This window comes from Ranitomeya variabilis, chromosome 8, assembly GCF_051348905.1.
Source record: "Ranitomeya variabilis isolate aRanVar5 chromosome 8, aRanVar5.hap1, whole genome shotgun sequence".
Classification (NCBI taxonomy): domain Eukaryota; kingdom Metazoa; phylum Chordata; class Amphibia; order Anura; family Dendrobatidae; genus Ranitomeya; species Ranitomeya variabilis.
The window spans coordinates 172,833,136-172,853,394 of record NC_135239.1 but is presented as its reverse complement, the minus strand read 5'-3'; the positions used below and the strand labels follow the sequence as shown (position 1 = coordinate 172,853,394).

At 47.4% G+C, this 20,259-nt stretch overlaps 1 protein-coding gene across 3 annotated transcripts in view; it reads right to left on the bottom strand.

The window, feature by feature from the left end:
- CHL1 (cell adhesion molecule L1 like) overlaps nt 1–19,964 on the bottom strand; it is a 133,263-nt gene extending 113,299 nt beyond the window's left edge. The window contains exons 1-2 of one of the 3 annotated variants that reach the window (XM_077278070.1): nt 19,825–19,930; nt 19,407–19,629 (exon numbers count right to left, since the gene is read on the bottom strand). The gene's annotated coding sequence lies outside the window, so the exon portion shown is untranslated. Of the gene's footprint in view, nt 1–19,406; nt 19,630–19,824 lie in introns of all 3 variants that reach the window. The other 2 variants (XM_077278069.1, XM_077278075.1) reach the window with 2 other exon arrangements.
- Nucleotides 19,965–20,259: the final 295 nt, after the last annotated feature.

Here is a 20,259-nt window from a genome sequence, read left to right as displayed (position 1 = left end):
GCCTTATTCAGAGGTAAAATACTTCAGGATCACACAGATTCCCACCAGTGACTGATTAAGGGACTCATTGGCCCATGGCTGTAAATTATGACAACATTTAAAGGTAGTTGTCCTGGGCGAAATGTTTTCTATTCAGTTCTTTCAAATTTAAGATACTTTCCTCTTACTTCATTCCCTTGACCTAACTCACAGTTGCACCTCTTAATATTCTGCCAGGAACAGGATCTTAGCATTGAAGTTTAGAAGTAAGAGACGGAATTATCTCTGAAGACATAAAATATGTTACATCGCAGAACTTAAAGTGGACAAGTGTCATGAAAAAAGTGCACAAGGATGCAGCCTGCTCGAAAAGGAGAAGGACCTCCCATGAACCATCCCTACTCTCCAGAACAGAAGGTCACAGTGAGAATCTAGTAACAGTGGCGTCACATAGCAGAAGCCTAGGGAGACATAAGGTAGTCTTGATCCCAGTATTTCCCAGGGTAGCCAAAATAGTGAAATAAGAAGCCAGGCTAGATCGGTTCCCCTCCCGAGAAAGGATAGTCTGGAGTTTGCAGGAGAGAGCAGAACCTCTTGACCACACACTCCCCCCACTTGACCGATCAGGAAGGAACCATAAGGGAACCGCATGCTGAAATGTCCTTGTGACAAGGACACACAGTGAAGAAAATAAACTAAATAGTGACTGGTGTATTATTGTAAAATTGACCGGATCCCAATCCAATCTAGAAGGCACAAAAAAGAAAGTGTGCTTAAAAGAATGAAAGTTGAAATGCTGTGCAAATATGCCTAACTCAAGTGGGGTTCCCACACCTAGCTGGTTAAGATATCCTAAGGTCACCACTCCTGGGGCTCTTCTGCTCCCAAACTACTCAACCCATGGCTTTGATCCTTGGAGAATCAGGGTCGTCTACCAAAAGACTATAAAAGCCACCTGGTCTACACCCCGAAACGTCCATTCTACTAAGGCAGCACAAGCCATAGCCGCCTTTTCAAAAGATACCATGCTTGTGGAGCGCCCCCACACCGCCGCAGGGCCGAGGGGTACCCGGAGCCGGGCCTCTGAGTCTCTGCTCTGGGGTTGTCACGGTGGCTAGACCCGGTCCGTGGCCCTGTCTGTCAGTGGGGGGACGTCCGGTGCAATAAGTGGTGTTGTAATGGTGCAGTTGTGGGGTGCAGGTCGCGGTAAATAATGAGGACACCAGGTTGCAGTCTCTTTACCTCTTTACTGAAGATCTCTGAGTCCTCAATCCAGAATACGGCTCACCAGGCTGCGCAAGTCCGGCCGGTCCAATGGCACTTCCAGAGTTCTCTTCACAGGAGGAAATCTGTGCCTTCCCCCTAGCGCTATGTGTTGTAGTCCTTCCCTGCTGTGCTTACGGAAAGTACCCCACAACTGTTGTGTCTGTTTCTGATGTTCCCTCACAACTCGATTAGATGATGTTCTGCTAATCCTCCGTCCCTCCCTGAGGTTCGGGTAGGAACGGCACCCGTTTGACGGGTAGGCCTGGAGTTCTTCCGGGACCCTAGAGACGCCCCTCTCCAACAATTGCCTCCCAAGACTTCATAGGTGATTTGAGTTAGACAGCCCGCCTGAGACTGACTGCCCTGCCGCTGTTTGGAGTATTGCTTGAAGCTGAATGTTATTCTACTCCCTCGGCGTTCCGGCCACCGGTAGTGCGCCTCAGTAGGATGTTGCTTCGATCTTACAGCACGACTCCTACTGGTATTTCTCCTTTGCGTGATCCCGTTTCTCACTCAGCACAATCTATCTCTCATCTAATCCTTTCTTGGGTACCGCCGCTACCCGGAGCAGGCATGGTCCCGTTACGTTCGTTCTCGTTGCCAAGCCTCTGTCAGGATCCCACCCCTGACAGAGACCCTACTGTATCTTCCCCTACAACACCCTCTGCCACAAGGTGTTGCCTGGTTCCAACCCAGTCAGCTTTCTGATCTAACTTCCTGCCTGACCCCCAGTTTACCCACTATGGTGGGGAGTGGCCTAATGAATAGCACCCTTAGCTCCCCCCGGAGGCCCGGCTGTGAAATGTATTGGTGTCTGTGATACCTGATCAGATGAACTCCTTCAGTGCCATCGGACGCACCACAGCTCCCCATAGTGGCGGAGCCACAGTACTGCAACGACCAGGACTCTGGAGCGCTGCACTCCCCCCTGGTTAAACACAGTACTCCGGGACTGGGAAGAAAACAACAATACAAGTTTAGCAAAAAGACATACAATTTTTGTTGAGTGCAAATAACAATACGTATACTTGAACAAGCTTCCCTTTATGGGAGGTGAGGACACTTGAACGTTACAAAACATGGTTAAACATTAAACATTATAAATTACAGGCTATAAATAACTCCTGTTACCCAACCGGGTATTCTACTAAGTGCAAAAATTGCTGAACAATACTTTAACATTGTCTTTAAGGACATACACTCTGTATCCACCAAAGACCTTCCTATAATCACATTATAAGTAGTGTTGAGCATTCCGATGCTGCAAGTATCGGGTATCGGCCGATACTTGCTGTATCGGAATTCCGATACCGGGATTCCGATACTCTTGTGGTATCGGGTATCGGGTATCGCAACAACATTAATGTTAAAATGTGTAAAAGAGAGAATTAAAATAAAAAATATCGCTATACTCACCTGTCCGACGCAGCCGGGACTTCAGCGAGGGAACCGGCAGCGTTGTTTGTTTAAAATTCGCGCTATTACTTGGTTACGTGAATTCCCGGCTTGTGATTGGTCAGGTCGGCCACGTTGCCGGGACGCGGACCAATCACAGCAAGCCGTGACGAAATTACGTCACGGCTTGCTGTGATTGGTCCGCGTCCCGGCAATATGGCCGCCCTGACCAATCACAAGCCGTGACGTCACGGGAGGCTGGACACGCGCCCATTTTAAAATGAGCGCGTCCAGCCTCCCGGCTTGTGATTGGTTGACCGCGGCGCAACCAATCACAAGCCGTGACGTCACGGGAGGCTGGACACGCGCCCATTTTAAAATGAGCGCGTCCAGCCTCCCGGCTTGTGATTGGTTGACCGCGGCGCAACCAATCACAAGCCGTGACGTCACGGGAGGCTGGACACGCGCCCATTTTAAAATGAGCGCGTCCAGCCTCCCGGCTTGTGATTGGTTGACCGCGGCGCAACCAATCACAAGCCGTGACGTCACGGGAGGCTGGACACGCGCCCATTTTAAAATGAGCGCGTCCAGCCTCCCGGCTTGTGATTGGTTGACCGCGGCGCAACCAATCACAAGCCGTGACGTCACGGGAGGCTGGACACGCGCCCATTTTAAAATGAGCGCGTGTCCAGCCTCCCGTGACGTCACGGCTTGTGATTGGTCAGGGCGGCCATATTGCCGGGACGCGGACCAATCACAGCAAGCCGTGACGTAATTTCGTCACGGCTTGCTGTGATTGGTCCGCGTCCCGGCAACATGGCCGACCTGACCAATCACAAGCCGGGAATTCACGTAACCAAGTAATAGCGTGAATTTTAAACAAACAACGCTGCCGGTTCCCTCGCTGAAGTCCCGGCTGCGTCGGACAGGTGAGTATAGCGATATTTTTTATTTTAATTCTTTCTTTTACACATTTATATGGATCCCAGGGCCTGAAGGAGAGTTTCCTCTCCTTCAGACCCTGGGAACCATCAGGAATACCGTCCGATACATGAGTCCCATTGACTTGTATTGGTATCGGGTATCGGTATCGGATTGGATCCGATATTTTGCCGGTATCGGCCGATACTTTCCGATACCGATACTTTCAAGTATCGGACGGTATCGCTCAACACTAATTATAAGGTAAGTTAACTTTTTCATTCCCCTTCTTTAAATCTGCAGGACCGCCTGTCCTATCGGCACCAGACCTACTGCCTCTCCTTTCGGTTACAGGACCGCCCCGTTCAACCAGGGCCTACTGCCTTTTCAACTTCTATACACAGTACAGATCATAACATTACTTTCAGTTTTAGAAGCACTGAGCCATCTACGTATGGCTCTTAGGAGGACTCTCTACCTAACCCCTACGGGTTCACTTTCTGTCCTCTGTAACACATTATTAACTCCTTCTTTACAATAACCAACTTACTATGGAGGACTCAGGGTTTACCTTCTATCCCCACTTTCTATCAACATTATCAATCATTTCTTCACAATTAACTGGTTGGATACATATAACTTTCTCATGTACACATTATCATTACTTTCTTTCATCAAACATTATTGCTACCCGTCTTAAAGCAATATCACCGTTTAAGTGCAACAATTGAACATCCCCTTTAAGAAGGGACCAAGTCTCTATGAGGTAGCATTTTTTCTCAAGCTACCAGTCCTTAGTCAGCAAAGGTTCCAGTGTGGTATCTTCACAAAGAGTCCTTTTTGAAGTAAAACCAGTAGGAAGCGCCTTTAATAAAGTGCGAACTATTTACAAGGGAAAGTTTGTATCATGCACGGTCCATGATTACTGCAGTTCTGTAAAACTTGTGCAAAAACTTAGAAAAAATAAACAAAACAACAAGGATCCCGGGTCAACAAAGGGATCCATGAGGAGTTAACCCTGGATGGGTTTAGCAGCAACAATAAACTGTAACTATATACATACTCATGGTATCGAGGTTTATTCTTACTCAGGTGGTCTTGGCCCCTGGCCCCCGACTACTGTGGCACGGATTCCAGCGGCAGGCCCCGCAGGGACCACCAGATCACCCGTTGTCTGAATTTGAAGACTGACCCTGCTGGCAAGTTCGGGAGCCGCTACAAAGCGTACCGTGGTGACAGTAACGAGATCGGGCAAACCTGGATCAACCATGGTCGGGGCCACAGGTGACACTCCTTCAGGCTCACATCGCTGAACATTCCGGGCACGCCACCCCTGTTCGTTCCAGTGACGGGTGTACGTCACCTGATCCCCCTCTCGCAATGGTTCGCCATCCCGATCACAGCAGGGAGTTTCCACGTCATAGCTGGCAACGAAGACGTCAGTCGATAGGCCCGGTTCCTGTATTGAGCCCCATCCTTCCTTTGGGTGAAAGGCCGACACCCTTCCTCGCTTTACCACGTCTTTCCTGCCATGCACCGACTTCTTGCGTTGCGTCTCCCGTTGTTCAACTTCATTTCGCTGTTTCCAGTGCTGGAGCACGCATTGATTGTACTGGTCCCAGGTAAGTATCGCGATGGTGAGACCATCCACCGGAACCCCATCCTGCTCAACCCAGGGGGTGTCCCACCGGAACATCACTCCATCCGGGCCCATCTCTATGGGCTCCCCCCACCTGGTTGGTAGTGGCGGCAACAACTTCCCGATCGCGCTGGGGCCGAGGACCACCCGCTCGATGGTGAACGAAGGATTACTGCTGCGGGGAGGATCGGTCGCGGGAGCGGGATCGAGCGTTGGGGCAGGGGTATCCGTCGTACCTGCGCCTGATGTGGTTCCACCGGTGTCGATCCGGTCCGCTGACAAGAACGCTGGAGTCGGCTGCTGCTCGGACTGCGGCTCCTCCAATACGGTCCCCGGACGCGGCTCCGCTCGCTGTGGTTCTTCCTCCGCTGACTCCGAGGTCGGGATTGGTGGACTCGGCTCCGCTATCGGTTCCAGGGACTTCGGCTCCTCCGGCTGCAGGGAGCACGGGTCCGCCTCCGATGAGCGAGGGCAACCCGGGACTGCTCCTTCCCCGTTCCGGCACTCGCTGTTCTTCATCATGATCTGCTGATCGGTGGCAATGCATGCATCGGACTCCGCCATTTCTCCAGGGCCGAGCTTCTCCATCTCCTGCTTCCCGCCGTTGCAAATCAGGGGGTCGTCCTCTGCTTGAGGGCAGGTCCTCACCTTGCAGCCAGAAGCGCAGGGGGCGGTAGCCATTTCTCGCGCCACTCTGGTGGTCTCCTCCCATGGCACGCCCTCCTTCTTCTCCGGCGTAGCAATGGCGGCGGCTTTTGGCGGGAACTTCTCTCAGCAAAGAGCAACACACAGTCTCTCAACAAAGCACAATAAATCACAGTCCCAAGGCACACATGACCTGATTCTTCAGGCTTAAGTAGATCCTGTTCGTGACGCCAAGATTTGGAGTGCCCCCACACTGCCGCAGGGCCGAGGGGTACCCGGAGCCGGGCCTCTGAGTCTCTGCTCTGGGGTTGTCACGGTGGCTAGACCCGGTCCGTGGCCCTGTCTGTCAGTGGGGGGACGTCCGGTGCAATAAGTGGTGTTGTAATGGTGCAGTTGTGGGGTGCAGGTCGCGGTAAATAATGAGGACACCAGGTTGCAGTCTCTTTACCTCTTTACTGAAGATCTCTGAGTCCTCAATCCAGAATACGGCTCACCAGGCTGCGCAAGTCCGGCCGGTCCAATGGCACTTCCAGAGTTCTCTTCACAGGAGGAAATCTGTGCCTTCCCCCTAGCGCTATGTGTTGTAGTCCTTCCCTGCTGTGCTTACGGAAAGTACCCCACAACTGTTGTGTCTGTTTCTGATGTTCCCTCACAACTCGATTAGATGATGTTCTGCTAATCCTCCGTCCCTCCCTGAGGTTCGGGTAGGAACGGCACCCGTTTGACGGGTAGGCCTGGAGTTCTTCCGGGACCCTAGAGACGCCCCTCTCCCACAATTGCCTCCCAAGACTTCATAGGTGATTTGAGTTAGACAGCCCGCCTGAGACTGACTGCCCTGCCGCTGTTTGGAGTATTGCTTGAAGCTGAATGTTATTCTACTCCCTCGGCGTTCCGGCCACCGGTAGTGCGCCTCAGTAGGATGTTGCTTCGATCTTACAGCACGACTCTTACTGGTATTTCTCCTTTGCGTGATCCCGTTTCTCACTCAGCACAATCTATCTCTCTTCTAATCCTTTCTTGGGTACCGCCGCTACCCGGAGCAGGCACGGTCCCGTTACGTTCGTTCTCGTTGCCAAGCCTTTGTCAGGATCCCACCCCTGACAGAGACCCTACTGTATCTTCCCCTACAACACCCTCTGCCACAAGGTGTTGCCTGGTTCCAACCCAGTCAGCTTTCTGATCTAACTTCCTGCCTGACCCCCAGTTTACTCACTATGGTGGGGAGTGGCCTAATAAATAGCACCCTTAGCTCCCCCCGGAGGCCCGGCTGTGAAATGTATTGGTGTCTGTGATACCTGATCAGATGAACTCCTTCAGTGCCATCGGACGCACCACAGCTCCCCATAGTGGCGGAGCCACAGTACTGCAACGACCAGGACTCTGGGGCGCTGCACTTGATCTTAGCCAAAAGGTATACACATGCAGCACACACTGCTCCCATATTAGACAGATACAGCAGACATACAACACATACAGTTGCTTCTCACAAAATTAGAATATCATCAAAAAGTTAATTTATTTCAGTTCTTCATTACAAAAAGTGAAACTCATATATTTTATAGAGTCATTACAGAGTGATCTATTTCAAGTGTTTATTTCTGTTAGTGTTGATGATTATGGCTTACAGCCAATGAAAACCCAAAAGTCATTATCTAAGTAAAAAATAATTAATAAAAAACAACCTAAAAAGGCTTTCTAAGTGTTTTAAAAGGCCCCTTAGTCTGTTTCAATAGGTTCCACAATCATGGGGAAGACTGCTGACTTGACAGATGTCCAGAAGGCAGTGTGGTGCGGTGACCCACGTTACAGCCAGGGGGCGCTGTGTGTGTGCTTCAAGATGCGCTTGGAGGCATAAATGTGATGAGACTAAAGGTACCTTCACACTAAGCGACTTTACAACGATAACGATAGCGATCCATGACGTTGCAGCGTCCTGGATAGCGATATCGTTGTGTTTGACACGCAGCAGCGATCAGGATCCCGCTGTGAGATTGCTGGTCGTTGCTGAAAGTCCAGAACTTTATTTCGTCGCTGGATCTCCCGCTGACATCGCTGAATCGGTGTGTGTGACACCGATCCAGCGATGTCTTCACTGGTAACCAGGGTAAACATCGGGTTACTAAGCGCAGGGCCGCCCTTAGTAACCCGATGTTTACCCTGGTTACCATTGTAAAAGTAAAAAAAAAACACATACATTCCGGTGCCCGGCGTCCGCTTCCCTGCACTCCTCCTGCATCCTGTGTAAGTGCCGGCCGTAAAGCAGAGCGGTGACATCACCGCTCTGCTCTGTGGGAGATGCCGGAGATGTTCGGCGCTGACACAGGATGAAGGAGGAGTGCAGGGAAGCGGACGCCGGGCACCAGAATGTGAGTATGTGTTTTTTTTTTTACTTTTACAATGGTAACCAGGGTAAACATCGGGTTACTAAGCGCGGCCCTGCGCTTAGTAACCCGATGTTTACCCTGGTTACCAGGGGACTTCGGCATCGTTGGTCGCTGGAGAGCCGTGTGTGTGACAGCTCTCCAGCGACCACACAACGACTAAACAGCGACGGTGCAGCAATCGGCATCGTTGTCTGTATCGCTGCAGCGTCGCTTAGTGTGAAGGTACCTTAAGTCCAGCAGGAGTGTTAATGGCCGGTGTGTGTGTTGCAGAGGAAGACACTCTGTGCTGTCAATCTGAAGTTTGGTTGGTGTGCTGGGACCTGTAGTCCCACAAGTAGTTGTGTAATGCTAATGGGAGATTGGCAGGGCTAGTTATGAGAGATGGGAGGGTCAGACTAGCCACACACACCCACACTCCCACCCAGGGGAGTGGTTACAGGTATGTAATGGGACCAGGGTGTGGGTCACATGTGCCTGGGAGGTTCCTGTGTATGGATCCGTTTGGTTCCTGTGCAAGGTCCTGGACGGTCGGTGTTGGAGACTCCTGGTATTGGAGAAGTCCTGCAAGCACCTGAGACCATGGACCTGATGTACGGTCAGTGTTGGATTGTCCTGGTATGGGCTGGAGTCCTGGAAGCACTGCTGAGGCTATGGACTGAATGCTCGCGGTGTTGGATTGTCCTGCTATGGACTGGAGTCCTGCAAGCACCTGGGAAGAGTGAGTCCTGCAATAGCCCGTGTGTTGGATTGTCCTAGGATGGACTGGAGTCCTGGAAGCACTGCTGAGGCTATGGACTGAATGCTTGAGGTGTTGGATTGTCCTGGTATGGGCTGGAGTCCTGCAAGTACCTGGTAAGAGTGTGAGTCCTGGAATGGTCAGAGTGTTGGATTGTGCGTGGATGGACTGGAGTCCTGTAAGCACTTGGTAGATCATGGACTGATGGCCTGTGTGTTGAAAGTGCCTGTGACTGGACTTCCTGAAAGCACATGGAGAGGCTTCAACTACAGAACCTGTGACGGCTTCTGTATTGGGGAGCCTACAGTTCCTACTGTGGGTCTGGACTATCTGAGGTGCCCTTGTCACAAGGACGGTGATCCCAGTGAGGCAGCTTTCCCCTGTGAACCAGCACTGGCAGGAGTCAGTGTGTGGAGCCGACGTTCCTGTGAGGTAATCCCTGGTATGGGAAAAACCTGTGATATACGGCAGAGACGTATCTGCCATTGGAACAGACTGTCGGGGTTTAATATGTTCTGTTGATGCATGTAATGAACTGTAATGGAGAGAGATACCAGTGTGACCACTGAAGGCAATGTAAAACCGTATGTGATATGCTGATATGGCGGTATAATGAACTGTTTGTGTTATGGTTTATGATGTTTAATAAACCGGAATAGACTGTTTAAGTGGAGAAATCGTGCCTGAGTGCTTAAATCCCATGCCAAGTGAGTGTCCCCCAACACACTCAGGTAGCGTTTCACCACAGCAGTCATTGATGCACTCAACAAGGAAGGTAAGCCACAAAAGGTCATTGCTAAAGAAGTTGGCTGTTTACAGAGTGCTGTATCCAAGCATATTAATGGAAAGTTGAGTTGAAGGAAAAAGTGTGGTAGAAAAAGGTGCACCAGCAATCGGGATAACCACAGCATTGAAAGGATTGTTAAGGAAAGGACATTTAAAAATTTGGGGGAGATTCACAAGGAGTGAACTGCTGTTGGGGGTCATTGCTTGAAAAGCCACCACACACAGACATATCCAGGACATGGGCTACAAGTGTCACATTCCTTGTGTGAAGCCACTCGTGACCAATAGACAACACCAGAAGCGTCTTACCTGGGCCAAGGAGAAAAAGAACTGGACTGTTGCACAGAGGTCCAAGGTGTTTTCAGATGAAAGTAAATTTTGCATTTCATTTGGAAATCAAGGTCCCAGAGTTTGGAGGAAGAGTGGAGAGGCCACAATCCAAGCTGCTTGAGGTCTAGTGTGATTCTTCCACAATCAGTGATGGTTTGTGCAGCCATGTCATCTGCTGGTGTAGGCCCACTGTGTTTTATCAAGACCAAAGTCAGCGCAGCCGTCTACCAGGAAATTTTAGAGCACTTCATGCTTCCCTCTACCGACAAGCTTTTTGGAGATGGAAATTTCATTCTCCAGCAGGACTTGGCACCTGTCCACACTGCCAAAAGTACCAATACCTGGTTTACAAACAACAGTATCACTGTGCTTGATTAGCCAGCAAACTCGCCCGACCTTAGCCCCATAATGGGTATTGTCAAGAGGAAGATGAGAGACACAAGATCCAACAATGCAGACGAGCTGAAGACTGCTATCAAAGCAACCTGGGCTTCCATAACACCTCAGCAGTGCCACAGGCTGATCGCCTCCATGCCACGCCACATTGATGCAGTAATTGATGCAAAAAGATCTCTGACCAAGTATTGAGTGCATTTACTGAGCATACATTTCAGTAGGCCAACATTTCAGATTTTAAAATCATTTCTCAAGCTTGTGTTATAAAGTATTCTAATTTGCTGAGATAACGACTTTTGGGTTTTCATTGGCTGTAAGCCATAATCATCAACATTAACAGAAATAAACACTTGAAATAGATCACTCTGTAAGGACTCTATATATGAGTTTCACTTTTTGTAATGAAGAACTGAAATAAATTAACTTTTTGATAATATTCTAATTTTAGGAGAAGCACATTGTATAAAAGATGCTTTAAAGTACACACATCACTCACACATTAGACATATTCAGCACACACCGCTCATGTATCAAACACATACAGCACACACTACACACATACTAGATGCAAACAGCACACACATAACACTCACATATTAGACACATACAGCATGTACTACTCATATATTAGACAGATACAAAATGCACTACACACATGCTAGATGCATACAGTACACCCCCAACACTTTCATATTGAACACATATGCAGCGCCCCAGAGTCCTGGTCGTTGCAGTAACGTCGCTCTGCCGCTAAGGGGAGTGATGTTGCGTCTGATTGCACTAAGGGAGTTCACCTAACCAGGTATCACACACTAGACTTCACACTCCGGCCACCAGGGGGGGGTGGTTCTATCTAATAGGCCACTCTTCACACTCTGGTAAAAAACTGGGGGTTGGACAACAAGACGGGGAGAAGTAACTAGAGAGAGCGGGAGAGAGGACCTGTCAGGGATGGGATCCTGGCAGACTCCTAAGAGACCAACGCAACAAGTGAGCAACGGGAATACAGCAAAGAGGCAATAGGGCCAGAAGGAGTTGTGCTGAAAGATCGAGGCAACATCCTTCTGAGGCGCAAACAGTCGGTGGCCGGAACGCCGAGAAAGTAAGAGACTTTAAGCATTACTTCAAACCGCGGCAGGACAGCCAATTATAGGTTGGCTGTCTCACTAAAACACCTAAGCAGACAACGGAGGCAGCTGTGGGAGAGGGGCGACTCTAGAGTCCCGGAAGAACTCCAGGCCTACCCCGTCATACGGGTGCGTCCTACCACATCATCTGGGGGACGGAGAGAGAACGAACATCAGAGGCAGACAGAATTAGTTGTGAGGACTATCCCAGGTGCTCAGCAGGGAAGGACTACAACACACAGGCGATAGCAGGTAGACGCTGATTCTCACTTGTCAAGGGAACTCCTAATGTGCCTTTGGACCGGCCGGTCTCCGACAGCCTGGTTAACCGTATTCCGGACTGAGGATCCTGAAGCCTTCAGTAAAGAGGTAAAGAGACTGCAACCTGGTGTCCTTGTTATTTACTGTGACCTGCACTGCACCACTACAACATCATCACAACCCACACCTTTCATTGGGCGCCCCTCAGCAGGGTCACGGACCGGGTCTAGCCACCGTGACAACCCCAGAGCAGAGACGCAGAGGCCCGGTACCGGGTACCCCTCGGCCCTGCGGCAGTGGGGGCGCTACACATACAGTACACACTACTCACAGATTAGATATGTATGGCACATATACCACTCACATATCAAATGCATACAGCACATACACCACTAACATATTAGATACGTATAGCGCATTCACCACTCGCATATTAAATAAGACACATACAGCATACACTGCTCACACATTAATACATACAGGACACACTTACATATCTGACACCTGCAGCACACATCTCATATGTAAGTGAGATTCTTTCTTTTTTTTCATTTATTTCACACATTGCGCCCCGCAAATTACCTTTAATAGACATTATTTCAACATATAAATACATTTTTATCATTACTGATTTACCCTTTAATTTGAGATAGCCCCAATCTCAGGGCTAATTCACCCTCCTACCTACATTGCAAAACTGATCTTTGTCTGTAGGACTCAGATATTGCTCCCCCCGGCTCCAGGCCATCAAATGATCCCTCAGACTGCTATGGGGCCCCCAACTTTAATGGTATAAAAATCATCAGAATGCAGATAAAGGTGATTTCAATGGTGGAAAAGGGAGCAGTCGACTTCATGACATCACTAGATCATGCCTGCTGCAGAAAACCTCAGTTCATATGTTTCACAGAACAGAGCAGGGGAAATGGGACTATGTAAGTAGCTTTTATTCCTTTTTACATGTCAGTATTTGTGGGGTGCAATTTGTGAGGGAATTGTACTATGTGGGGGGAGCTTTGTGGCCCATCATACTGCGTGTGTGAGGGCCATCATGTGTGTGGGTTTCTGGAGAGGTCATCATACTTTGTAGGGGCCTGTGGATATAATAATATTGTTTGGGGAGGCCATCATACTGAGAGTGGGGGGACTGTGGAGGTCATCATACTGTGTGTTGGGTCTGTGGGGGCCTTCACACTGTATAGCGGACTGTAGGTACTATGATACTGTGTGTGTGGGACACATTTGTGGCATCATACTGTGTGAAGAGAGCTGTGGGGGCTATCATACTGTGTGAGGGATTGTGGGAACCATTATACTGTATGGAGGTTGTGAGGTCCAGCATACCGTGTGTGTGTGGCATTATACCGTGTGTGATGTCCTGTGGATGGCAATATACTGTTTGTGGGGGGCTGTAGGGGCCATGATACTGTGTGGGCTTTGATGGCCGAGATAATTTACTGTGTGGTGGGGTTGTGGGGATCATCATACTGGGTGAAAGTGTTGTGGGGGCGGTCATCATACATCATGACAGTGTTGGAGCTGTAAGGGCCATCATACTGTGGGAGTGATGACTTTAGGAACTATCATACTATGGGTGGAATAATTGTGACGGCCATCATACTGTGTGTGAGCTTCATGGACATCATACTGGGTTGATTGAATTTTAGGGGCATCATATCATTTTAGAGGACTATGGGGCTATTACACTGTGTTGTTGTGCTGTGGGGGTCATTATACTGTGTTGGGAGCACTGTGGCAACATCATAATGGGTAGGGGCACTGCTGGGGCCTTATATTGTGCTGACGGCACTGTTGGGGAATTATACATTGGAAAAAATACTGTTAGGGGGCACAGTGTGGGCATCTTACTTTGCTGGGGTTACTGTGGAGTCAAAAAGAAAAGCAATGTCAGCTCACCATTGAAGTTTATGAGGATCCAGTGTGCACGGAACCACGAGCCAACCACTTGTGTTGGAAATGTATAAAAAAGTGAATGGAGTTCCAGCTTCTGGCAAAATATCAAATAGTGTCTTTAAGCCATCAAAGTTTAAAAAATCAAAGACAGAATGGTCAGCAGGCAACGCGTTTCAAACACGGTTGTTCTTTGTCAAGTCACTGTGGAGTCATCATAATGTGCATGTGAGAGGATACTATTGAGGTATCTTACTTTTGGAGGCATCATACTCTATGGGGGCCCTGTAAGGGGAATTGTAGTGGGTGAGAAGATTAAGGTCCTCCAGCAGGTGCACAATTGCTGTTGTTGTAAACCATGTCTCTATCCTTGTCTTTAAAATTTGGGAATTATGCCCTTATGTGACTGCACCTGTCCTACGCCTTGTCATCCACCTACTCCATTGAATATTGACATTGCAAATGACATTTTAAAATGTCATTATTGAGTCACATGCACAACATTTTAAGACGCTGGGTATTCCACAAGCAGTTAACAATCCCAGGTGAATTTTGGTGTTACATTGAATTATATTTTAGAATTTTCAATTGTCTTAGGAAAAATATATATATATTCTTTTTAATGCTGTTGGCCCTCCAGAGTCATGGATTCTATTATTCTATAAAGATGGTAGAAAAGTCACAATTTACTAACTGGTCTAGATCAAAGGGTAAAATCATACATGCAAGTGTTGGAGTCGAGCCAAAAAAGTAAATAAAAATGGAAGGAAATGTAAAAAAAAATACATCCTTATGTTTCTTATCTGCTGTATTCAGGCCAAAAACTGCATCAAAACATCTGCATCCTTAAAGGGAACATGAGAGTTAATACATGCTGCCTGATATAAGGGCTGCATGTATCAGACGCTGGCAGCCATATATTCAGAAATGAGAACAATATAGTTTGATAGCAGCTGGAGACCATGCCGCGCTGGAGACTAGTCAGACAGGCGGATCCGCAGCAGCTTCTCTCCGCCAATGAGTGATAGGCCTCTCCCTATACACGGACACAGGGAGAGAGAGACCTGTCACTTCAGGGCAGTGGGTGGGTAGAAGACACCTGTCTGACTAGTCTTCAGTGCAGCTCGGTCCCCCGGCTGCTATAAAACTATGTTTTTCCCTGAAACATACAGTAAGGTTCCCTTTATTTTTCAGTTTTTATGAGCTAATGACTGTAGACCAGTTGCTTTGATGTCTGCCATACTCGGCACACACAGATTTCAGGAATTCTTGTCAATTGCGGACATACCACGGGTGCAACTGCCCAGGGGTCCAAAGGTGGGAGAGATCACATGCAATTGTGAAATTAGGGCAATCTAGCCTGTCGCTTGGAGGCCCTAGCCTCAGGGGGATAAAGACAGATTACCTTCATCATTAGCGGCATGCTAGGCAGAGAGTGATCCTGCAGAAGATAGTTTCCTGTAGCTCCGCTGCTATCTTCAGCTTCCTGCCTGGCGCTCACTGCATGACTCAGGCAAGCTCGGTGTGACAATGTCATTCATTTGAAAGTACCCGACCAAAAGAGTATAGAAGCGATGCTGCAGGGGATCATCTGCAGAAGTGAATGATTATTTTTAACGCAGTGGGAGAGCATGATAAGGAAAAAAAGGGAAAGGACACTATACAGCAACTTAGAATAAATTGCGATAAGATGCTCTACAGGGACTTATAATGAATTGGGGGTGGATAACTGACTTGCAGACAGATGATGTGATCTGATTTCGAGGATGAGAATAAAAGATATTCAATGGCCGCAAATTTCTCACCAGTTTTGATGAGGGGGTGTATAGAGTCAGAAGCTCATGATTTAGTAATGCGTGCACCTTTTTAATGAACCAGGAGTTTCTGATGAATGGCATGTGCTTCTGTGCTCCTTTCCACAAATCTTTCTCCAATCAGGAGAGTAGGGGATCGGGGGATCAAGGGGAGGTGAATATCTATTATATATTTACTATATGAAGTGCAGTGAGGGTGCATTATACTATATGAAGTGCAATGGGGGCACATTATACTATATGAAGTGCAATGGGGGCTCATCATACTATATAAAGTGCAATGGGGGTGCATTATGCTATATAAAGTGCAATGGGGGTGCATTATGCTATATAAAGTGCAATGGGGCGCATTGTACTATATGCAGGCACATTATACTATATGGAGGTGTGTTAAACGATATAAAAATGCAATGGGGTGCATTATACTATATGGAGGCACATTATACTATATGAAGTGCAAAGGGACGCATCATATAAAGTAAAATGGTGGCACATTAAACAATATAAAGTGCAGTGTGGTGCATTAAACTATTTGGAGGCACAATATACTATATGGAGGTGTATTATACTATATGAAGTGCAATGGGGTGCCTTATACTATATGAAGTGCAATGGGGTGCATTATACCATATGAAGTGCAATAGGAGCGCATTATACTATATGAAGTGCAATGGGGTACATTATACTATTTAAAGTGCAATGGGGTATATTATACTATATGGAGGTGCATTATGCTATATGAAGTTCAATGGGGGTGCATTATACTATATGGAGGCGCATTCTACTATTTGAAGTGCAATGGGGCGCTTCATACTATATAGAGGGCAATAGGGCGCATTATACCATATGGAGGGCAGTGGAGGAGCATTTTACTATATGGAGGGAAATGGGGGTGCATTATACCATATGAGGGTAATGGGGGTGCATTATATTATATGGAAGGCAATGGGGGTGCATTGTACTACATGGAGGTCAAAGTGAGACCCATTATACTTTATGGAAGGTAATGGGGGGCTTTAGTAATATTTGGAGGGCTATGTGCGGGCCATTATATTATATGGAGGGCTATGTGGGGCCATTATATTATATAGAGGGCTAGGCTATATTCTTCCCATTATACTATATGGTGTTCTATGTGGGGTCCATTTGTACTATTTGGAGGACTATATGGGGTCCATTATACTATGTAGGGGCCATTAAAATATTTGGAGGACTATGTTGGGGCAATCATACTATTTGAAGGACTACAGTATGTTTGGGGCCATATTATATTTGGAGAGCTATGTGGGAGCCATTATAATTCATGGAGTGCTATGTGGGGGCCATTATTCTGTTTGCAGGGCTGTCATTGGGGTCATTGGGGGCTGTGTGTGGTTCCATTTCCTGTTTGCAGGGCTATGTGTGTGTGTCCATTATCCTGTTTACCCGACTATGTGGGGGTCCATTATACTATTTTGTATATTGAAGTCTTTGGAAGGAGAGAGGGTGTAGAGGGGGGAAGGTCTCAGAGAGACGCAGACAGGGAAACACTGACAAATCATGCTGAAGATTTTTAGTAAGTGTTTTAGATAATTCCAGTGCTGGATTCACAACTACACTGCTCAGTACTGTTTTATAAGGTCCTCCATACTGCTGCTGCTTTGAGGATATGCTACATAGACACAAAAGACTAGGAACTTCTTATGTCTTTATGTACTGTGTATGAGAAATATTATAGCAGCTAGTCTTCACCCAGTAGCTCAGACACAACTGAAAATAAGAGGGTCTGAAGAGAGCAAACCCCAGTCACCAGAAGTTCACAGCTTATAGAGCTGGAACAGCAGAGCGCCATGTATAGTGGCCATTCTGGGGTACTTAAACTCAAATCATATTTAATTCAAATCATATTAATTTCAATAAACTCGGAGCTGCAGAACCCTAGAATTGCCATTACACGGTGCACGAATATCGGCTGTTCCAGCTCTATAAATGGTGAACCTCTGGATACTGGACCTGGTGACAGCTGATCGGTGGGGTGCGGGGTGTCAGACTCCCACTGATCTTATATTGATCACTTATGTTAAGGGCAAGTCATCAATATATAAGTCCTGAAAAACTCCATTCCCTTTAAAACATTAAATGTTAACATTAGCATTTTGGCTACATGCAGCGCTCCCACAATGTAATAAGTCAAATTTTCATAGTGACAACACTTTTACTTGGTAAAAGAAATACAATTTAACATGATTGTGCTGTTATGATGCAAGTAGTTTTTGTAGTGTGCACACTTGACCATTGAAGTCAATTATTGTACTAGAATAGCATGGTTGGCACGTGACCGTGGAGGAAAATGATTGTCTGCAGCAGTCACGTGTGGATGACTGCTTAGTAGGGCAGATCACAAAGCTCTGCAAGACCATTAGAACTGGGACGCTAGAGCAGAGGCAAACTTACCAGGTAAGTTCTTTGGTATTTTTTTCATGTCCCCTTACTTTGAGCCAAATTCTAGACAAGCCCTTTAAGGCGGGGGTCACACTTGCGAGTGCAATGCGAGAAACTGTCACGAGTCTCTCGCATCAATACCTGGCACTGCCGCCCGCACTCGGGATCGGAGCGTGTGGCTCTATGTATTTCTGTGTAGCTGAACACTCCGCTCCCGAATGCCGGCGGCAGTGCCGGGTATTGAGGCGAGAGACTCGTGTGAGTTTCTCGCATTGCACTCACAAGTGTTACCCCGGCCTAAGGCTTGGACTAAGGCGCCAGAAATCTAGCTTAAAAGTGTTTGAAATGTTTCAAAATTTTTGTGCAATTTTACAATGTGCAAACTTACAACTTTTGACATTTTTACTCGAGTTTCCCCAACTTTTTTTGGTGTAAAATAAAGTGGTTATCTAGGCTTGGTGTACAAACCTGCAATCAGTTTATGTGACTGCAGACTTGTAAATCCTCACAGCACAGAGTGCGTGCTATCTGGATTCTCTAGTGTCAGCGCCAGGATCGGGCTGAGCGTGAGCGCAGGTATGTGGTTCGCATACCCATGATCACGTGCCAACTAGACGTGCGTGCTGAAAAGTGTCTGGACACGTCTAGTCATATTGTAGCCGGAAATATGCAAATCTCATACTTGTGGTCACATGACTGCCCTCTCCCACCATCGGCACTTAAGAATCCTGACAGTGCGTACTATGAGCACTGTGAGGTTTCATAATTCTGAGTGACTGCAGACTTGTACCCCGAGCCTGGACACTGCCTATAAGACACTTTAGTTCTCCATCCCATCTTTATAGAATATTTTGTTGTTGTGGCGCATTGCAGCTGAAAGTTGCGCCAAAGTCATTAAGAGTCGCACGCTACTTGATATATTTGACACATCTTTCTCTAGCGTACCGTGGAACACCTCTGGGGTACAAAACAGCAGACTTGATGTATCTGCCCCAAAGCGTCCATCGGAGGAGCTCTTAAACTTATTCATAAACTCTTCTCTGGTTGTCACTATCAGTTTCACCGGTACCTGTATATACTATGTGTGTGAGAACATAACAAACACAGGGAAATGCTGGCATTTGACATAGTAATAACGAAGCACAAGATTGTATGTAATTCAGTTCTATTTACAAGATGGAAGCAAATTACGGATATGGTATGATCCAGAGAGATGGAAAAACCTATGAATTCTGAGCATCATTCCCTTCTCCAGTCTGCTCCTCGTAGGTATGAATGAAAATGTGAAATACATATATCTACATAATAAAAAAGATCAGTCATATAATATCCGTTCCATCAAAACCAAACAATTGGTTAATCGATGTCTTACGATTTGTACGAGGCTTCACCAACCTGCATCTAATGAGGAGCCACAGGTTCTGTAGATGCTCCTTGTCCGGCGGTAGCATCTTCAGAGACACATGTTGCTGATGCTTAGTGTCTGCAACTCGTTTCTCACCGATTTCCTAACGCTCCCTCCAGTAAATGTCTATTCTGCAAGGAATGATGGCGCTTGTAGTTCTTTCTGCAGTCGGATTAGAAGTTATTGATCTTCGATAAGTTGTAGAAAGTGGCTCTAAGAAATAGATGCATTGTGCATATTGAAGACCCGCAGCTTCCTAAACACGTGCTGATCAGTAATATCGTATATTTAGAGCGCTGCGGAGCGGTACCCTATAAACCTCGGATGGTGGGATTTTATATGATCCCTATAAATTAGCCGGAGTTGCGGGTTAAGTAATCCCCTGCAGTTGCGGAATCATTTACTCACCTCTCCAGCATCGGGATCCCTGGCTCATCTCAAGGTCCCTCAAATCCCCCTGAAGTGGATCGCAGAACAGCCTCATCCCACCCCAATCCTCCTCCTAACCACCCCACCGTCCTGTTTCCTAAATCAATCAGACTCCACACAAAGCGTTGGAGAAGATCGTGACCAGAATCCAGATGTCTCTCACCACAGACAGGAACCATAGCAACTGCAGCAACACTGCGACTATGTGGGGAAGAGAAGACCCCCTCTACAAACAACCTGGAGAGGGGGGTGTGTGTGAGAAAGGGAAAACAGGAGCATTAATCACCAAAGTGACAGTAAAAAGAAATTAAAGATGGATAAATACGGCGTGGTTGTGGGGCGGGGACCAGATCAAGTCAGAGGGGACAAGGGAGAGGGTATCAGGTGAGCAGAAGGCAGGAGAGGGTTAATAAA